Source organism: Ictidomys tridecemlineatus, chromosome 7 (assembly GCF_052094955.1).
Source record: "Ictidomys tridecemlineatus isolate mIctTri1 chromosome 7, mIctTri1.hap1, whole genome shotgun sequence".
In the NCBI taxonomy this organism is placed as follows: domain Eukaryota; kingdom Metazoa; phylum Chordata; class Mammalia; order Rodentia; family Sciuridae; genus Ictidomys; species Ictidomys tridecemlineatus.
Genome location: NC_135483.1, coordinates 139,066,912 through 139,080,695, shown reverse-complemented (window position 1 = coordinate 139,080,695; position 13,784 = coordinate 139,066,912). Strand labels below are relative to the sequence as shown.

The following is a 13,784-nucleotide window of genomic DNA, read 5'->3' as shown; positions in this document are numbered from 1 at the left end:
TCTCTCTATCTGAAATGGACATCTGATTTTGACTAGGAATAAAAGGAATAGAAATAGTCCTGAGTTCAGAAACCTAGATTTCTCCAAGATACTTAACTTAAATCGTTCATCGAATTATATATCAAATAGCTGCTGGGCCAAAATCTCTTTCAATAATGTGATTTTTAACCAATGTTTCAAAACAAATAACATTATAATACATTTTGCTCTCCTAAAAAAATAATTTACCAAATTTAAAATAGAAAAGGTCTTTTCAGATATTATTATTTTGCCACTAATATTACTAAAGGTCATTTAAAATGTAATTAAGTTTGGCTTCTATATTCTTGTTCCTCTCCTTACTAGAATTGATTGTGCAGTGCAAAATAATAACCAAAGATCGAGATTAAAATTTCATTCAAGTACACAGGCAAAATGCTGTTATCTCAAGAGCTAAATTCAGCTAAATAAGAGGCCAGGTAAATAGACCTAATGCTATTAATCCTTGGCTGACCTTGAGCCCCAACGTGCAAGCAATAGACTGGCAAATAAGATGGGCTGAGGTAGGTAGGTAAATGGGATTCTTAATTTTGCTTACACCATTCACCCAGCATAATTGATAAATGTTATTGATTGCAAAGATTTCTAAAATAGAACTTCTCTGGAATCAAAAATTGCAGTGATAAATATTCCAGTGGTAAAAATATTTCATAGTTTTAGATGCAAACATCTTCAACTGCTACAAGCCAAGATACTTGAATAAACAAGCCAAATCTCTTCCCTAGAACAAAATGTAACTTCAAGGGAGGATATATCGGAGCTTTGGGGGTTTGTTTGTTTGTTTCGCAAAAAGGAGGAGGACTAAATGAACTGGAATTGATTTTTTTGTTGTTGTTTCTTTCATAAAACTTAAATTAAGAATAGGATTGAATCTATATTCTGAACACAGAGAAATTGCCAGAAATAATTTAAACTAGAGTGTTCTTATGAAGGGTCTCTAATTAAAATGTGCTGTTCTACAAGTCTTTTCCCCAGGATCATAATATTCAGCTTAAGCCTTTAGAGAAATAAACCCAGGTTCAAATTAAAAACACAGGGTGTGAGCTCACATATCACAGACCCCCCACCGCAGCAAAGGGAGGGTACAGGGGACTCTTTCTGGATTTGAGGCCAGCATACAGCTGATGTCTGCACCTAAATTCCCCCAAAACTCTGAGGACACAGTATTCATCCTTCCTTGTGTGGTAAGTCCTCCTCAGAATTATGACAACACTCACTCCCATCCTCCCTACCCTCCCCTGTGAAAAGTAAGCCAGCAGGTTCAAAACTTGTGTCCTGCCCCGAGACTTCATGGACTCCAGAAGTAGCACATTCGCTTGGAGGCCCAGTGCCTCCCCTGCCCTCCCCTGGTCCATCAGCTCCTCATTGGATGCTGAAGGGACCTCAGGACTCATTCATTCAATCCCTTTATCTTAAGGAAAAGGAGACAGAGGTTCTTAGTGGAAAGTGAGTTGCAAAGTCACGCGGCTGATTCAAGACCAGAGTGGGAGCAAACTCCATGGCTCCCCATTGCCTTCTGGAGAGAGCCCTGTCCTCGGAATTCTTATATCATGAACGCAGGAGCCACCTCCAAAGAGACTGAATCCTTGGTAAATGCAGCCATAGTAATTCCCACACTCCAAGCTTGTGAGCCTGTCCAGGTAAGCATTAAGCAGAGGGATTTCCTGCTGCTGCTCACTTTCCGGCCCTTCCCTCCTCCTTCTTTGCTCCCCCCCCTGACTCTGCCAGTTATGGCCCACCTCCATCCAAACACCATCAAGGACAGGGTGAGGAGGGGCTCTCCAGTTCAGGCCACGGTGTGGCCTATTAGGTCAGGTACTATTACTTTAGGTGAAAAGACAGATTCAGAAAGGTTGAGAACCTGTCCAAGGTCACACAGCAAAGAGACAAATACACCTGAAGCATGAGCTCACAACAAGAAGCTAGTGAGAAGGAAAAAAAAAAAATGTTTTGTTCTGTTTTTGTCCTCCATGATGCATCTGAAAAACAGGAAGGAAAGCAAATTAGACGGAATATCTGAATGTCCCTGCTGGGGCATGCCTCTCCATCTGCAAGTAGTCTCTTATTCCTGTCCTCACCAAATAAAGATGCCCTTGGGAATGTCGCTCGTTCCTCTCGGAGAGTGATTCTGTTTAATTTTCTAAAACTAAAAACGGTGTGGAAAATCCCTGGGACAGAGGAGGAGAACATCACACACGCTCATCTCCCCACCTCCACCTGCTCCTGAGTCGCCTTCCTCCAAGGCTGCTCTGGAGTCCCCTTCCTAACGCTGACTGCCACCCCCCTTGGCTTTCCCCTGACAGATCACCGGGCAAGGAAGCAGAGGCGCTGTTTGCTTGGGCACGAAGTCCCTGGACAGCCAGGGACCAGGCCAGTTAATTTGGGACTCAAAGCCCAGGGACAGTGGAGGCCAGCTCTGATGTTCCTTCAGCAAATGCTTCTGCTTCTGAAGGAAAAAAAATGAAGAAAGGGAAACAGCAGATGTGGCCCTCCTGCCTCCCCAGAAGAGAGTGGGAGGACCGCCTGGAAAGTTCCAAGGGCTCAGGGAGGCTGCTCCTCCTGCCAAGCCCAGGGTGGAGAAGACGCCAGGCCTCTGCTTTGGGCCTCACGTGCTTCTGCCCAGCTGGGACCTGAAGCCTTCAGCGGGGGTCCTATACTTAGACCTGCCAAGAGTAGGGTGGTGGCATGTCACCACCGCCTACAGGGCCGCCCCCCACCTCCACGCTCCCTGACATGTGATTTATGACTCAACTTCCCCGTAGAGCTGCAGCCGAAGGGAAGCCATCGCTGGAGCTGGGGAGGGAAGGTGGGCTACATCCCATCATCCACACCTGCCATGGGCCCTTCACCAGCCGGACACCAGGGCTGAGTGGCACCTTGGGCCTAGAAGGCAGAGCCACTCTGTGAGTGCAGGCAGGGCCAGCCTCAGAGCTAGAAGTGAGGGAATCTGTCTGTTTCTTAAGACAGAGATTTCTGCTCTGTTATCCAGAACAAGAAGGGAAAGAATCTGTCTCTCAGGCGGTCAAAAGACACCTGGAGGGAACCAGGGAACAGCAAAAGCTACAGGATCTTAGAGATGAATTCTGCTGGAGAAAACCACAGGGGTTTTGGCCAAAGATCTAAAGATTTTTTATTTTGTTTTTGTTTTTGGTACTAAGGATTGAACCCAGCAATGCTTAACCACTGAGCCACATCCCAGCCATTTTGGATTTCTGGTTTTTATTTGGAGACAGGGTGTCATTAAGTTTCTTAGGGTCACCCTAAATTGCTGAGGCTGGCCTTGATCTTGCGATCCTCCGGCCTCAGCCTCCAGAGCTCCTGGGATTACAGGCCTGTGTGCCGCTACCCCTGTCTCAAAGATCTCACTTGAATCTCTTGAGCTCCCAGGACCTGGCAGATCTACCCCTGAGCTACACCCCAGGCCTGCCCACTCTTTTTAAAGAGGACCAAGTGGGTGGGGTGTAGCTCAGTAGTTGAGCACTTGCCTAACATGTGCAAGGTCCTGGGTTTAATCTCTATCACTGAAAAATCAATTAAATTAAATTAAATATATAAGGACCAGGTACCATGGACCCCAAAAATTGAGCCATGGTCATCTGGTTCATCTTCCCAAGAGCATGGTGAGGTCCACCCTTATTATTCAAGGAACTCCAGGGCCACAGGACATGAGAGCTGGAAAAGGCTTTTCCCCTAAAAACTGCCAATGTTCTCTGAAAAATAGAAGGACCTTGGAGCAGAATTACCCAAATCAGTCCCTTTTTTAAAAAGGTGACAACAGGTTCAGCAGGGGTGAGAGTTAGGACAATAACGCCACCATTTTTTAAAAGCATGCACTAGGCCAGGTACTGCCCCAAATAATTTTAATACATTATTTTATTTTATTTTGAGGCAATTTCCCCCAATTCCCATTTTACCTTTTAATGTCTCTCCATTTAACTGGTTAGGAATACTCAATAACTTGCCCAAGGTCTGTGGTTAAGAGGCTAACAAGTGCCAGGTATCAAAGTGCACGCCTGTAAATTCCAGTGACGCGGGAGGCCAAGACAGGAGGATCGCGAGTTCAAAGCCAGCCTCAGCAACTTAGGAAGGCCCCAAGCAACTCAGTGAGAGCCTGTCTCTAAATAAAATACAAAATGAGGCTGGGCTAGGGATGTGCCTCAGTGGTTAAGTGCCCCTGAATTCAATCCCCAGTACCAAAAAAATTAATAAATAAAAGGCTAGGCAGGTATCTACAATTTGCTTCCAGATGTATCATGTTCCACAATTTGTGCACTTAATTATTTTTATCTAAACTGAAGCCATATTATTATGTTAAGTAAAAAAAGCCAGACTCAGAAAGTCAAGGATCATCTATTTTCTCTCATGTAAGAGGAAAAAAAGGGAACAAAAGGTGGGGGGGGGGAGGGGGACAGCTCATGAAATTAGAAGGGAGACCAGAGGAGTAGAGGAAGGGGAGCAGAGGAAGAGAGGGAGGAGGGGAAGGGGAAACACTGGGGAATGAAACTGACCAAATTATGTTCTGTGCATGTATGAATAAGTCATAATGAATCCCACTATTATATATAATTATAATGCACAAATAAAAATCAATTTAAAAAGACAAAAGTAAAATAACTGAGCCTCACAACTATGCTTTAAAAATGAGTGGCAGAGCTAAGACAAAAACTGAAGCCTCCTAAATTCAATCCTGAAGAATGCTCCTTTTCTAGATTTTTCTTTGAGCCTTAATTGTGCTGGCTTTCAGTGCTGTGTTGAAATATTGCATTTTCCTCCACATACTAGTGTGAAGGTTATCAATACCAGAACAAAGTCACTTATGTCTAACCCCAGTAAGACGGAGCCAGGAAGCCATGAAGAAGAGGCACTCAGCATTATGCCTGGACCCACAGACACCAAAGGACATTTCCTCCATCCTGCAACTTGCTACATGAGTCACAGAGACAGCTAACACAAGGACAATGAGTCACTTGCACAAGAACACTTGCCCGACACACACCATCTCCACCAATGACTGACATCACTTCCTGGGATAAGCCCCTGTCCCAGAGTTTCAAAACATTTTATGTGTACTTTTTTTTCTTTTGTCTGTTAAGCTTCCCCTAGTACCAAACTCTTTGGCTGTGCCTGTAATTTGCTGTAGCTTGCTGTTTTCATCAGCTTTTTCACTGCTGTGACTAAAGGATCTGACCAGAACAACTTTAGGGAAGAAGAGTTTATTTGAGGATTCATGATTTCAGAGGTCTCCATCTATAGACAGCAGACTCCATTCCTCGGGCCTCGAGGTGAGGCTGAACAACATGGCGGAAGAATGTAGCAGAGGGAAGCAGCTCACATCGTGATCAGGAAGCAGAGAGTGCTCCACTTGCCAGAAACAAATGTCTATACCCAAAGCCACTCCCCAACTCTCACCTCCTTCAGCCACAACCTACCACTTCAGTTACCACTCAGTTCATCCCTATCAGGGGATGAATTCACTGATTAGGTTAAGACTTTCACAACCCAATCATTTCTCCTTTGAACTTTCTTGCATGTTCTCACACATGAGCTTTAGGGGGACCCCTCCCATTCAAACACATGCATATCTGTAATTTAAGTTATCTGATATTCTCTTTGCACAAACTCTACAAAGACTCGTTTCTCTATTACTCATTTTAGACTGACACTAGGAAGAATAATTCTTATCAAAAATAATTTTTTAAAAAATGAAGACAGATTCACAGCTTGCCCAGTATGTGGGTAGTTACAACAACAATTCACTATAGTACAGTGGTTTAGAGTGAGGGTCTTAGAACCAATTATATTATCTGGGTTCAAATTCTGAGGCATCACCTAATAACTTGTCCAAGGTCAGGAATAGGTACTGTCCATGACTTACGTACTTAACCTAAAACATTGGATTAGTAGTATCACTGACTTTATGAGGATTTTTTGAGAATTATGGATCAGTTACTACATTTAAACACTCAGTGCCTGGCACATAGTAAGCGCTCAATAAATGCCAACTCCTAATTGGGAATCAAACTCATTAGCTAAAGCTCAGGGAATAAATGGTAATAATGACAATGATACTATTTCAGTACGGTAGTGTTTCTCTGGCTTTCTTAACCCTTCATCAACAAAAAAAAAATCTCATTTTTCATCTCTATTCCTGTCAGTGCCAAAAGAAATAGCATTATCATATCATTTAGCTAAGAATGGCATAATTAATGAACTCAAGAGTGGTTGCAAAAAGCTTGCGATATTTCTGCATTGGTGTAAGCTGGTTGTTATGGCAACCATCCCCTGTCAACGACCCTTTGCCAGACAGAGAGAGACCAATTTTGGGAGCCGTCACAGCACATCTGTTTCTCTGCTCAACTGATTAGCTGTTGTTTGCAACAACGAGCAGATGGAAGTAAAAAGGGAAAAAAAATTTTCTAAAAAGAAGCAAATGTTTATTTTATCCACAAGTCTGTTTTCCAGTACAGAAACAGACCTTTAGCTATTTTAAAAAGATTCAAGTATACAGGGTCCTTACTACAAGGGCTGCTTTCCTGCATTGCTGGAATTGCAAAGTGTAGTCAGGCTGTAAATTATAGGTGATAGTTCCTTCATGTGTATCTTTTTAAATGATGAGCCTCTCATTCCAATTTCAGGGCACCCTTCCACCATATCTTTGGATTCCTCTGTTGTATGAGCTAACACACCTGCCTGGAGCGCACCTTCCACAATGAGCACCCTACATGAATGCACTGTAAAGAGAATAAGTACAAGAAATCTTTCCCTGCCTCTCTCTGTTTCTTCACCTGCAAAATGGGGTTTGCATTCTCATGCTCTCTGAAAAGCCAAACAGCTTTAACACCTATTAGGTAAGGGAATTGACTCTTCTGAAAGCCCCACTTTTCTCAGTGGCAAAAAGGTGAAATGGTAGCTACTATTAAGAATGAAAATAAAAGAATGAAATGAAAAGGCACCTATCCTGGTAGATGCGCCAGTCCTCGGGAAGTGCAGGCTTCCTGTCCACTGCACATTTGCTTAGCAACCACCATATTCAAAACATCTAACCATCAGCAGGCATGTGGCCACTGGGCTTTGGAACTCCACTGGAGATGGCCCTGAAGGCTCTCTGCCTGCCAGACAGACTTCACCCCCTGAAGTTGCTGGGCCATTAGGAGGTCAGAGATGTCCTGGATAAAGAGACAAGGCACTTCTGGTGGCTAAGGAACACTCAAGGGGCTCTGGAAGGCAGCCATATACCATCCAGAATGGGGAAATGTTTATGTGTTTATAATCAGCATGGACTCACCAGCACATGCCAGCTAAATATAGGCATTTTTTAAGAGTCTACATATATACTCCTTGACTCTTCCTGCTCGGCACATGCGTTTCTAAAGTACTTCAGTGTTCTCAAGGGTTTGAACCTTCAGCTGTCTTTAAGTGTGTGCACCTGGTAATCTGGAGCTTCTCATGGTGGGATAATATTCCAGGTGGGGACCAACTTCATTTCATCTGTCCCCTCCCCCATGATGGACACTCAGAGGCCACCATTTATGTGATAGTGGGAATGATAGATCAGGTATCAACTCTCCTTAACCCTCATTATCACCATTAATAAACCCAAAATAGGCATCTGCTGCTTTTGGCTATCAACTAGGGCATTACCTGACATATTCTTGATGCAAATATTAGTGGAGCAGTGCTAATATTGACAGTGGGCATAGGTTATGTTGGAAATGCTTTAGTTCAGTAAGTCACAAAATATGGATTCTAGTCACCATGGCCCACCTAGCCACTCTATGTCCATGGACACTTGGACTGGCCGCCTTTTGCATTCTTCATCTGTAATATTGATGTAATCATCCTAATTGGCATGCTCACAGGTAATTGTGAGTACTTACAAAATAATATATGTAAAAAGTCGATGCATATGTGGGATAGTATTATTCATATTATTTATTACAAGAAAGAGTGGAGGAGAAAAAAGAAAACAAACATAGTTAACAGAAAGATTATTTTGAAAAAAAAGATACAGGTTAACACTACAGGCCAGGAGTCCAGAGGGATGTGTGTGTGTGTGTGTGTGTGTGTGTGTGTGTGTGTGTGTGTATGTGTGTGTGTGTTGCTAGGGTTGAAACCCAGGGCCTCCCACATGCCACATGCTAAGCACATGCTCTACCACTGAGCTATGTCCCCAGCTCCAGAAAATAAACAGCAGGTTGAAGGAAGTGGCTATGACTTGGAAAATATGAAAGCAGATAATTAAAAAAAATAAAACTAGCCACTCTATGTCCTACATACTCTATGAGAATATGTAGGTAGACTAAACAAAACTCTGAAGGTGGAGAAATCAACATGGGAAAGCTATTTGGTATGCCTGGCACATCCAGAAAACTGTGTTTGCCTCAAACACCTAAGGCAGAGAGTGAGTGAGCTCTGTGTGTGTGTGTGTGTGTGTGTGTGAGAGAGAGAGAGAGAGAGAGAGAGAGAGAGAGAGAGAGAGAGAGAGAGTGTATGTACATACATTCATGTGCACAGGCAAAGCTGAACTCTAAGCGAGGACCAGTAACCAGCAGCCCTGCAGGTACCAAGTGGCTGACTGATTACCTTGGAAAGTTGAATGATTTACTACAAAGGAAGGTATTGGGGGGTCACTCTGTGTTGAATTAAGTTGAAGTCCTATTTCCCAGGACCTCAGCATGTCAACCTATCTGGAAATAGGGTTGTTGCTGTTGAAACTAGTTAAAATGGGGTCTTATAAGGATGCCTCACCCAACGTGACTGGACTCCTTCTAGGAAGATGGCCATGTGAGGATGGAGACACACAGGCAGAACACCAAGACACCAGGTAGGCAGAGGCTGGAGTTGGGCAGCTGCACACCAACAAGCACCAGGACTGCCAGCAAACCTCCAGCAGCCAGCAAGAGACAAGGAAAGACCCTGGGACCTGCAGAGGAAGCAGGACCTGCCAACATCCTGCTCCTGATGTCCAGCCTGCAGAACTGTGAGATGATGAATCTCTGGGTTTAAAGCCACTTGGTTTCTACTACTGGGTTAGAGCATCCAAAGGAAATTACAGGGGTGGACAAGGCTTCAGATCAGGACAAGAGAAGACTCCAATTTAACATGGTGACTGGCTGCAAGAGCAGTCCTGTGGGAACAGTGGGCGGCTTTCTTCTGTGTGATCACACCCTGAACGTTTCCTCCTGTGGCTGTTGGAATGCTAGAGCCACTAATGCCACTCAGATATTCACAGGTAGCATGGTCACAATAGTCCCTAAGATAGTCCCTAAACAATGAACACACAGCTCTCAGCAGTCACAGCCAGAGAGGTTGAAGAATCTGGGTTCTGGGGGCTGGGGTTGTGGTCAGCAGTAGAGTGCTAGCCTAGCATGGGCGAGGCCCTGGGTTCCATCCTCAGCACCACATAAAAATAAATTAATTAATTAAAGATATTGTATCCAACTACAAATGAAAAATAAATATTTTTTTTTAAAAAGAATCTGGGTTCTGATTTTAAGAATTTGAAGGTTTTTTTGAGAGGGATACCAGGGATTGAATTTAGGGGCACTCAGTCACTGAACTATTCCCAGCCCTATTTTATTTTTATATTTTTATTTAAAGACAGGGTCTCACAGAGTTGCTTAGGGCCACGCCATTGCTGAGGCTGGTTTTGAACTCGAAATTTTGTCTCAGCCTCCCAAGCCGATGGGACTATGGGTGTGCACCACTGCACTTGGTCAAGAATTGAGTTTTTGAAGACTTTATTGGGCTGCTTAATCAACAGCCTCTGGATCTACCTCCCTCTGCTCCAATTATATGAAACATAATTTTCTATTATTTGAATATTTTCTCATAGTAATCTCAACACATAGTTTTGTTTTGTTTTGGTCCTAGGGATGGAACCCAAGTGCCCTTTATCACTGAGCTACCCACCATTTAATTTTTTTTATTTTGAAACAGGGTCTCACTAAGTCACCCAGGCTGGCCTCAAACTTTCCATCCTCCTGTCTCAATCTTCTGATTACAGGTGTGTGCCACCACACCCAGCTAAAACCATAGTTTCTATGTTGAACTTCTTTCTTTCCTTTTTAAGACATTTTTTCCTGTCATCATAGTATGTTGCTGAGATATTTCACTTATAAAACATAGTACTGGTCTTGACTTTTAGATTACCACACAATTGATTTCCCCAATGATATCATTTCAAAATACTAGATGCTAAGGGTACCCCATAGTTATTTGCCAGGTTTCTGTTCTCGAGACTAAAAGGCTCAGGGGTCACTCCAGTTAAACTGGGCTAACTGGGCTGCACGAACTAACCACACAAGAGACACAAATACCTTTTTCCTTGGGGTCGATGTGATGGCTCCTCTGACCTTATGGGTCTGCAGAAAGAGAGAGCGAGACCATGCGCTGACCCCTTTTATTGAGTTCTAGAAGCTATTCAAATGAGGCAAGGGGTCAGGTTCAAGGGGCTGAGTCTATCTGCATGATGTCCACTGTCAGCAGGTTGATTGACACCTGGGTAGGCCACACCCAAGGGCACAGTAAGAGAAGGGGACACACACAAGGCACTTCCATGAAAGATTCTATCCTAAACAGGGCAAGGGGTTATATTACAAAGGAACAGGTGAGCATAGCTTCACCCATGGGGCTATAGCAAGACACACCCATGCACGAGACACTGACCCTCAAACCCAAGAAGGGGAGGGAAAGCTCTGCCACATTTCGGCAACTGAGAGCCTCAGCACCCAGTCGGGGAATGTGACTCAGTCACGTGCAAGGTTGGTCTCCCATAGTTATTCTTCTCCTACCTTGCTAGGGTGATACTGTTCCACCAGTATTTTTCAACTTTAGTAGTGTCCAAATCAGGCAGGGAGAGGAAACCAGTGGGGAATGTGGATGTGACAGTTGATTAGTGCAGCAGCTTCGAGCTGCCCCAGTGAACTGTGCATCTTGACTGCTCGTCAACATTTGATTGTGGTGTGGTCACATTTCATTAGCTACCTGGGTTGTAGTACAGCCTATTTGAATTAACTGTTGTGGCTACTCAAGCTTGTGAAATAGAAATGGGGATAAAAATGGAAAAAGAAAAACGTGGCTCAATTTCTCAAAAATAAAACAGAATCAAGGATCTTTCAGTTCCATCTTAAAAATAAAATCTCAGGTTGTCTGCAATGGGCTTATTCCACTGGCACTGGTATTTAATGCACTGTTGTTACATTTAATCTAAATCCACTCATTCACACAAACAGAAGGGAATGTGTATTACGGATCAATGTACTATGCAGGCTGTCATAGGAAAACAAAGTTAATTTCAACCATTATGAATTATACTTTCTAGGATTGCATTTGATCACAAGCATGGCTCACAGTGGAACATCTGTTGAATTGCACTGACCAACGGAAGGTTCTCCTGTGGACATTCCTATGGTGGATGTTTTGATCTGGAATGTCTGCCAAAGCCTCATGTGTTGAAGGCTTGCTGCCCAAAACAGCAGTGTTCAGAGGTGGGACTTCTGGGGAGTGATTGGATCATGGGGGCTCTGACATCATCAGTGGATAAATCCATTGACAGCTGAGTGGACTACTGGAAGGTCCTAGAGACTGGGAGGTAGGACCTAGTTGGAGAAAGTAGGTCACTGAGGACATGTCCTTGAAGGGTTTTATCTTGCCTCTGACCCCCTCCTTCTCTCTCTCACTCTCTCTCTCCCTCCCTCTTTCAGCTTCCTGGCTGCCATGAGGTGAGCAGCTTTGCTCCCCCCACATCCTGCCACCATGCTGTCCTGCCTCCCATAGTCCAAAAACGTCAGAGGCAGCACGCCATGGACTAAAACCTCTGAAACTGTGAGCCAAAGTAAATCTTTCCTCCTTTAAGCTGTTTTTCTCAGGTATTGTATCACAGTACGGAATGCTGACTAACAGAGGATTATGGAGCAAAAAGAGAGTTTGTTGGAAAGAGCAATTCTTCATTTGGAAAATAAAAACATGAGGATGATATAAGCCTGGGTCCCGGAACATAGTGGACAGGAGCATGCATCCTGTTGGAACCCTGCTGGAAGAGATCAGACACCTGCTTCTGAAAGGTGCTACAAGGTCCCCACACCATGAACTGCCTCCTCTTCACTGCAGCAGGCAGGATGTGGCTGGCTCTCCCCTGCCAAGAAGGGAACTGCTTCCATGCAGTCTGGGCAACAGGAGCTCACGGAGGACCACCAAACTTCCCCTCACGGAAGCACTCCACATGTTGTTCAACCCAGCTGAAGCTAGAAAGTCACAAATACCTCCTCATAAATGTATGAAGCTAGACTCAGGCCTTTCTTGATTACGTCTTGTGTTCCTGAGAACCAGTCTGCTATGGATAAGAACTGTCTGTCATGTTATGCCATCCGAATATGAGCTGAGTGACCTCGGCTAAGCTTTCCTTTCAGAACAAACCAACCAAAATCCACAGAGAAATTTACTAATGCTCTAGCTGAGGAACCCTCCTCACATGAGCACCTACTCTGTGTGGAGAATTGGGCATCCCAAATCTCTGCCAGAGCTTAACGTCCAGATGGACAGTCCACCCACCTGCTGCTATGGGCCATGGTAACAGTGTACTAATGGAGGGTGAAAGGCTTCAGTGTTGGCGCCTATCCAGGGATTAGGGGAGATTTCCTAGGAAAATTGGCACTTGAGTTGAGACTTGGAGATTAAGGAGGAATTTTCCAGAGCTCTGAGGGTCATTCTGGGTGATGATGTAGCAGTACACCAGGGCTCAATTGAATGACTTATCAGTACGGATTTGGAGAATTATCTGTTGTTCACTGCTGCTGGGGTATTAAGAACAACAAAGTTGGGGAAAAGTAATTCAGCATGAAGCTGGACAGAGAGAGAGGAGCTGGAATATGAAGGAAGGACTTTGTTTACTATCCCAATAAGTTTTGTTGTTGTTATTATTGTTTTGGTACCAGAGATTGAACCCAGGAACACTTAACCATTGAGCCACATTCCCAGCCTCTCTCTCTCTATATATATATTTTTTTTTTTCTTTAGAAATGGGGTCTTGCTGAGTTGCTAAGTGCCTCGCTAAATTGCTGAGGCTAGCTTTGAACTTGTGATCCTCCTGCCTCAGCCTTGGACTTCATTCCACAGTGTGTCTCCAAGTGGAATCCACAAGTCCCTATGAAAACTCCACTTCTATTTTAGTAGTCATTATGTTACTACTACTACTACTGACAATGATAATGGGAGGAGGAGTTAAAACACGCTCCAGATCCTTTGCCATTTAATTCTGGTGCCTGTATTGTTTATTATTAATCTGGCAACAGTTGGAGGTCAGAGGAGGTGCAGTTTGAACAAAGAGATCACACTGGCTAAACACAGCTGGTCACCACATGTGGGCGACAGTAGGTTTGCCAGACTCAGCCCACGGGGTCCTGCTCTGAAAGGTGATCACATGGTCAAAGACAATAGAGATTTACAAACAGTGTCATTTGTCTCATTAATGTCATGTCACTGGCTTTGTAGTTTTTTTATAATATACTTTTTTTCTTTGGGTTTTCTAGTTCTGTAGGTATGTGACAAGAAGCGAGCCTATCTGAGAAACACGGAAGATTGTAGTAAACACTGCAATATGCAGGGTTTTCTTTTTCAGGTGGTTGGACCCATTACTCACTCCTGAAACAGGCCACTGACAAGTGGGAACCACTGAAGGAATCTGAGCAGAGATCAGTGTGAAGCAATCCCTGAGTGAGGAGACCACCTTGGCAGTGACACAGAAG

General features: G+C 44.0%; 1 protein-coding gene across 7 annotated transcripts in view; it reads right to left on the bottom strand.

The window, feature by feature from the left end:
• The window catches only part of Myo3b (myosin IIIB), a 505,529-nt gene that overhangs the window by 460,925 nt on the left and 30,820 nt on the right, over nt 1-13,784 (bottom strand). The gene's annotated exons all lie outside the window — the stretch shown is intronic.